Source organism: Phascolarctos cinereus, unplaced genomic scaffold (genome assembly GCF_003287225.1).
Source record: "Phascolarctos cinereus isolate Bilbo 61053 unplaced genomic scaffold, phaCin_HiC Scaffold_5;HRSCAF=322, whole genome shotgun sequence".
Lineage (NCBI taxonomy): Eukaryota > Metazoa > Chordata > Mammalia > Diprotodontia > Phascolarctidae > Phascolarctos > Phascolarctos cinereus.
This window is the reverse complement of record NW_027555958.1, coordinates 46,436,863-46,444,932: the sequence shown is the minus strand read 5'-3', so window position 1 is coordinate 46,444,932 and position 8,070 is coordinate 46,436,863. Positions and strand designations below refer to the sequence as shown.

General features: G+C 43.0%; 1 pseudogene; it reads left to right on the top strand.

The window, feature by feature from the left end:
• Positions 1-238: 238 nt before the first annotated feature.
• LOC110216591 (olfactory receptor 5V1-like) lies at positions 239-4,922 on the top strand (annotated as a pseudogene).
• The last annotated feature ends 3,148 nt before the right edge of the window (positions 4,923-8,070 follow it).

Sequence of the window (8,070 nt, the reverse complement as noted above, 5' to 3'; positions counted from 1 at the left end):
AGGATATCCAGCAGACCTGAAAGAGAACTTGGTAGGTAACTCAGTCAAATAGTAGCCTTGAGTAAAACAAGGCTGGTAAATAAAGGCTAGCTTATCATAGTTGGAGCTGGATCCACATTTTTCTGGAGTGGCCACAGTGAAAGGGAGCACTGTGAAGCTGGTAGGTTTTGCAATCAAAACTAATCTAGTCAGCAAGCTTGTATGCCTAAGAAAAGGAGCAAATGACAGACTTGTGACAATGCAATCGCCACTGGCAGGAAAGAGCCCTGCCACCATCATCCGTGTATATGCCTCCACCAGGATGAACCCTGATGAAGTAAAGGAAAAATTTTATGAAGACCTGGAGACTCTCATCATCAGTGTGCTGAAAGAGGACAAGCTTAGAATTCTGGGTGTCTTTAAGGCAAGAGTAGCCACAGTCTATCAGACATGGCAGGGAATTCTTGGGAAGAGTGGAGTCAGAAACAGCAACAGCAATCCTTACTTATTACTGAAAACTTGTGTGTCTCATGACTCCTTATCACCAACACTGTCTTCCATTTACCTAAAGGCAATGAAACTTTGTGGATTCACCCTCACAACAAACACTAACATTTAATAGACAATGTTATTGTAAGGAAAAAAAAGACAGACAAGATGTGAATGAAAGTAATGTGATGTTAAGAGTGATGGAGGTAATGTGTGGCACAGAGTACTGGACTGATCATAGACTTATCCTCTCCAAGCTAAATATTTGCATTCAACAAAAGCAGTTGACCCTCAGGCAAGATGACTACCAGAAGACTTAATGTCATCAGGTCAGAAGGCTTCTCTGAGTGGGATTGGTTCATTGCTGACTTGGAGGGAAAGCTGAGCCAACGTGGTTGTCAGCAGTGGAGCAGAAGAGGAGTGAGCAGCTTTCAGAGATTTGGTGTACAGCATTGCATTTACTCATCTGGGCCAGAACACTCACAAACATCAAGACTGGTTGGACAAAAATGATGGGGAAATTCAGAAGCTGCTAAACAAAAATCGAGAACTCCACAGGGATAGTTCATCCATCTCTAAGCAAGCAAGGTTTAACTCCACCAAAAGTAAACTGCGAGTGACGCTTAGAGAGGTACAGGATTCTTGGTTCAGTAAGAAGGCAGATGAAATTTAGTTTTATGCTGACAGTAATAATCCAAAAGGCTTTTATGATGCTCTGAAGGCTAGTTATAGGCCAAAGACCAACGGCGCATCTCAACTGCTCAGTGCTGATGGAGCCACATTGATTAGTGATTAAGGACATGGATCCTGGAGAGATGAGCTGAACTCTTCCATAACATTCTCAACAGAGCATCATCAATCAGTGATGCAACCATTGACTGTGTACCTCAGGTTGAAGTCAGTCCCTGTCTAGCTGAATTTCCAACCGAAGAAGAGGTTTTGAATGCTATTAGGCTCCTCTAGAGTGGCAAAACACCTGGTGCTAATTCTATTCCAGCTGAGATTTATTAGGCAGGGAGTCCACTGCTTAGGCAGGGAGTCCACTGCTCGCACAAAAGCTGTCTGAAATTTTCCAGGTTATATGGCAAGAGGAAGTTATCTCCCAGCAGTTCAAGGGTGCCTCCATTGTCCATCTCTGTAAAGGTAAAGGAAATAGATTGTTCTGTGACAATCACAAGGGGATCTCTCTCTTAGTCATTGCTGGCAAGATTCTTGCCAGAGTCCTCTTCAATAGGCTGATTCTTCGCCTGGACGATAGTCATCTACCTGAGTTAGTGTGGCTTCAGAAAGAGCCAAGAAATGGTCAACACAATGTTTGCTGCTCGACAACTCCAGGAGAAATGCCAGGAGCAGAACAGAGCTCTGTATACAACATCTGTCAGTCTGACCAAGGCCTTCGATACTGTCAGTCATGAGGGCTTGTGGGAAATTATGTCAAAATTGGGTTGCCCAAAGAAGTTCATTAGCATTCTACATCGGTTTCATGATGGCATGCTTGCCTGGGCTGTGGTTAATGGACAATGCTCTTGAGCTTTCCCAGCCACCAATGGCGTGAAGCAAAGCTGTGTACTTGCTCCCATTCTTTTTCATGTTGCTTTCAGCAATGTTGCCAGACACCTTCAATGAGGACAAAAATGGCATCAAGATCAGCTACTGAACTGGTGGTAAATTAACCTGAAAAACAAGCCAAGATGAAAGTAGAGGTAGAGTTGGTGAATGACTTTTTTTTTTTAAGTGAGGCAATCAGGGTTAAGTGACTTGCCTGAGGTCACACAGCTAGTGCAGGTCAAGTGTTTGGTCTGAGGCCGGATTTGAACTCAGGTCCTCCTGACTTCAGGGCCGGTGCTCTATCCACTGCGCTACCTAGCTGCCCCAGTGAATGACTTTTTGATCATAGATGATTGTGCACTCAATGCAGCCTCTGAGGCTGAGATGCAACAGAGTATGGATCAATTTTCTGCTTCTTGTGCTAATTTCGGCCTAACGATCAACACCAAGAAAACAGAGGTTCTCCGCCAGTCAGCACCACACCATCCATACATAGAACCATTGGTTATGGCGAATGGAGAAATTTTGAACGTTGTGGATAAGTTCACTTACCTTGGCAGTATTCTTTTTAGTGATGTCCACATAAATGATGATGTTGACAGATGCATTGCCAGAGCTAATTCAGTGTTAGGAGGCTCTGAAGGAAAGAGTGTGAAAGAAGAGCTATTAGGCTGTCTACCAAACTAAAGGTCCACAAAGCCATTGTGCTGACCTCATTGTTGTAGGCTTGTGAAGTGCCGTGCCAGAAAACTGAATCACTTCCATTTGAATTATCTTAGGAAGATTCTGAAGATCACCTGGCAAGATAAGGTACCAGACCCTGATGTCCTTTCCTGACCTAAACTGCCAAACATTGTAAGTGTACTGCAAAGGGCACAACTCTGACGGGCTGGCCATTTGTTCAAATGCTAAACAAAAAGACTATTTTATGGGGAACTCACATAACACAAGCCCTCACGTGGTGGTCAGAATAAGTGCTACAAGGACACTCTCAAGGTCTCTCTTAAGAACTTTAGAATTGATTGTGTGACACGGGAGACACTGGCACAGGACTGCCCAGCATGGCATGCCCATAACAGAGAAGGTTCTGTGTTCTATGAGTGAAGTAGAATTGCAGTAGCTCAAGAGAAATTTGAGATGTGCAAATTTAGAGAAATCTCCCCTGCAAATGTTTGTGTGGACTATTTGTGCTGACTTGTGGTAGAGTCTTCTAAACTCCTATTGGTCTGATCAGCCACAGTTGCCCACACTGTACCAATATAGGAGTGTCATTTTGGTTTTCTTCAAGAATAAAGGGCAACAACCAACCAACTGTGGTTGTTCTTTTCATTTGCTACTATTGTAGGAATTGTGGATATTGTTTTCTTGGCTGTGTTTACTTCACTGGGCCTCGGTTCACGTAAGTCTTTCCATGCTTCTTTGTATTCATCATGTGTACCACACTTTGTTTAGACATTCCTCAATCGATGGGCATCTTTTTATATATTTGTTTTCCTTTGTTTGCCTTTGTATCAATAGTCTATTCCTACTTTTTAAAAATATGAAAAGGTTGAAGAATTGCCTTTGCATCTATCCACATCATTCTCTTTTGATGCCTCCCTCCTTTTCTTTTTCATTGTAGTTGAATGATTTGTGTCTTCAGTATTCTTGGTTAGACAAGGGGACTAGATGCCCTCTGAGGTCCAGTGCAGCAATTAGAGCCTCAGATTCTTCATTGTGTACTTTGTCCTAATGGGGCCTTGGAAAGGAGAAAGTATGAATGCCGTGTTGGGGCCCAAAGGTCAATTCTGCCTGCTGTTACTATGGTGAGGGTGGGGGCAGTTTTCATCTTGGGAGCTCTCCTTATGTTTCATCTCAGTTTCTGTTGTCCAATTAATTGTTGTTTCTCCTACTTTTCAGCCATTAAGGGATTCAAAGACAGGGAAAACCAAACAACTGTCATGGAATTCATCTTCCTGGGATTTTCAAACCACCCTGACCTTCAGGGATTGTTTTTTCTGTTGTTTTTAGTTATTTATTTCATAACAATCCTGGGAAACACTCTTATATTAGCTGCAATCAGAGTCAGTCCTGTCCTTCACACCCCTATGTATTATTTCCTCAGTAATTTGTCTTTCCTAGATATCTGCTACACCTCCACCACAGTTCCCATCATTCTGGTGAACTTCCTCCGAGAGAAGAAGACCATTTCCTACAAAGGCTGCCTTTCCCAGATCTTCTTTCTTGTTACCTTTGCAGGCTGTGAGTGTGTCCTGTTGGCTGTTATGGCTTATGATAGGTTTGCAGCCATTTGCCATCCATTACGTTACCCAGTCCTCATGAGCAAGAGAGTCTGTGCGTGTTTAGCAGTCGGGACCTGGTTGTATAGCTTGGTGAACTCTCTGATGCACACAGTGCTCACAGCAACTCTCACTTTGTGTGGTCCCAACCAGATCAGCCATTTTCTCTGTGATATCCCCCTCCTCCTGAAGCTCTCCTGCTCAGATACTTCAGCCAATGAGGTCGCACTCTATTTATCCAGTGCTACCTTTGGTCTGAGCCCCTGCCTCTTCACTGCTGTGTCCTATATTCTCATTATCTCTGCCATCCTGAAGATCCAGTCTGCTCAAGGGCGGCAAAAAGCCTTTTCCACATGTGCCTCTCACCTCACTGTGGTGGTGATCTACTATGGAACCATAAACTTCAACTATGACCGGCCCAGCTCAGGCTACTCCCTGGATGTGGACATCCTGGCCTCTGTCCTCTTCTGTATTGTCACCCCCATGTTAAATCCTATCATCTACAGCCTGAGAAACAAGGATGTCAAGGACACCCTGAGGAAATTGTTTGAAGGATGTATGTTACCCAGTGGTTCAAGTGTTTAGGTCAATGTGTCCCATCCTATGGTGGGAATAAAAGAGAAGTAATAAAGTGGGTCATTAGAAAGGACAGAAATAATATATATATATAATATCAACACACGTGAGACGTGTGATATAGACATAAATATATGCTCCACTAGATTTTCTGTCAACATTTTAAAATTGTTTTTTATAATCAAGTTACTAAACACTATGCACTGGTGTCTTTATTAACAATTTTTGTGGTCTTCTCAGGTCTTCCATAATCTCTACAACAGTAGTTTGTTTCTTTTAAATATAGATAACCATCTATCCTACAAATACCACATATATGGATAGCAACTTGACTGGGAGTTTACCTCTCTACCTTGATCACTGCACTCCTTTTTCCATGACGTTTCTGGGATAGCTAAGATGCCTGACCATTCCCTTAGGTGCAGGGGATATTTGGGACCTTCCTGGGCAATGCTGAGGATGCCAAGGTAACTTCTGGCTTCCCACTCTCCTCCTCCTTCCATAGTCTCAGAAATCCTATTCCCGCTGTTGTGACTGGCCCAGGAGTGAGGGAAGAGTCTTCTGACCCATTCCTAGAGTCACAAAGTAAGACAGATTCCTGAGCTGAAATTTCAAGTAAGCCTTCCTGCAGAAGCAATAACATACAGAGGTTATTTCATTCAGTGAAATGCCTAATGTTTGCCTGAATTTACTGAATAGAATTGGTTTTCTGGTAACATTACGTAGAAGAACCTCAAGGGAAACCCACCTGATTTAGTTCAATTCAATGCAATACATTTATTGAAAATCTACTTTGTGCAAAGCACAGTGCTAGGCACAAGAAGAGATCATTAAGAGCTCAATGTGAGCCCACAACGTGATGGAGGAAGACATAAAACCAAAAGCAATCTGAGGCTGCAATAACAAAAGCCCAGTTTTCAGAATAATAGAGGTAATGGATTCAAATATTATTTTCAATTTTTTTGTCCCATATTTTAGGAAGGACATCGACAAACTGGAGCAAGTCCAAAGGAAGACAGCCAGCATAGTAAGAGCACTGGAAACCATGGGCTTGGGCCCATGGGTCAAAAGAACAGGGGATAGTTAGTCTGCAGAAGGGGAGGCTTGGTGTCCACAAATAGCTATATTCAAGTATTTCAAGGCTGTGGGGTGGAAGAAAGATTAGGTTTATTCTGTTTGGCCCCAGAAGGCAGAGCCAAAGCTAATGGGTGAAAGTTACAGAGAGTCCACTTTAAGCTCCACGATGTAGAGAAAACCTTAACGATGAGAACTGATGAAAGAATGGGCTGCCTCAGTTGTAATGAATTCCTTGTCATGGGAGAGCTTCAGGGAAAGGCTAGATAGCCACAAGATGTTGTAGAAGGATTCCTAATCAGGTATGGCCTGTATTAACATGGCCTTTGTGGTCCCTTCCAGCACTGAGACTATGTGATGACACAAATCCTGTTGTTTTCATGAAATTTACAGTAGAGTTTGGGGATAGAGAGTAGAGACTGGTAAGACACATGCACTAATAACTATAATAGCCATTAATACATTTTAAGTTCGTGAAAAAGACACAAGAAAAGTGCTACCTGTGTTCCAAGGAGGGAAGGTTATTACAAAGTAGGAGCACACAAATGTCTAAACCACTCTCCTCCACTGTAATATTTACAATTTATGTGATTATGTCTAAAATATCACACATTTCATACTCCGATAGTCCCACGGTTCCAAGCCTTCTAATGAGCACCATTTCTGTACTTTAGTCTCTTAAATTAACGCAGTTGTTAATGGGCTTCCAAGCTTTTGACTCCTTACGTGACACTTTCAGATGATTTTTATCCTAGTTTAGATGCAATAAAATATCACAAAAACATGCCACACATTTGCCTTTTTTCCCACTTTGGCAGATAGGCACTATAATTCTGTAGATCTATGGACTGTCTTCCATACCTTATGGCATTGATCTTTGGTTATCAAGGGGCAGTAAGAGTGGTAGACAGGTCAAAGGAAGAGAATCTAGAAGCAAGAACTGGGTGAGGCTAGAGGAGAAAACAAGTATGTGAAAAAGTACACAGAAGATACATAAAGAGGAAATGGAAGGTGCTACATGACATACTATAAATCTGGGAGGTAAATTCAGACGAGAGTCTAGATTCTCAGACCAAATTAAAAGTCCAGGCGAAACATGAAGCCTAGATAAGCAAACTGGAGTTGGCATCAAGAACTCTGAGCGCTGTAGTCCAAATGCCCACAGGTTAGGAGTCGGCAACCTTGGGTTTGAACTGGACACAGGGGAACTGATGGGGCAGGACCTGGAGAGACAGAGAGCTTAGGAACCAGTCAGCGCATCAAGATCCAATGAGGCCAGGCAGGTCCGCACAATGGCACAACTGGCGTATGACTATTCACGTCAGGGGTGATGTCTGCTTTGTGTAGAGATTGAAGGACACCGGTATGTGGATTAGTAGACCTGGAAGGACCATTGGATCACAGATCTAGAATTGGAAGGTGTCTCAGAGGGCACCTAGCCCAATCCCTTCATTTTACAGATGGTGAAACTAAGGTTAGCTGGTTTACTCAATCTCACAGGGAGTAAAAGCATCAAAGGCAGGACTTGAACACAGGTCTCCTGACTCCAGAGATGCTGTCATTGTACATTGCATGGTCATTCACGGTACCGAAAACTGTCTAGTCCAGTGGTTTTAAAAGTGTGGTCTGGGGACTCCTCCACATCCTAGGATGCCTTCCAGGGAAATATCAATAGATGTAACCCACTTAAGGTTCAGCTAGGTGATGCAGTGGATAGAGTGCTGGGCCTGAAGTTAGGAAGACTCATCTTCCTGAGTTCAAATCTGGGCTCAGACACTTACTAATTGTGTGACCCTGGGCAAGTCACTTCACCCTGTTTGCCTCAGTTCCTTCATACCTAAAGTGAGATGGAGAAAAAAATAGCAAATTATTCCAGTATCTTTGCTGAGAATACCCTAAATAGGTCATGAAGAGTTGGACATGGCTGAAAAAAGATTGAACACCAAGTCACCCACTTAAACAAAAGCTCTTTGAGGGACCCTTGATAATTTTTAATAGTGTAAAAGGATTCTGAGACCAAAAAGTCTGAGAACTGGTCTAGTCCAGCCCCTTCCCTTTGCACATGAGGATACTTAGGATCTAAAAGGTTGTGGCCTACCTAAGGCAGGTAGGCGGCCCAATGTAT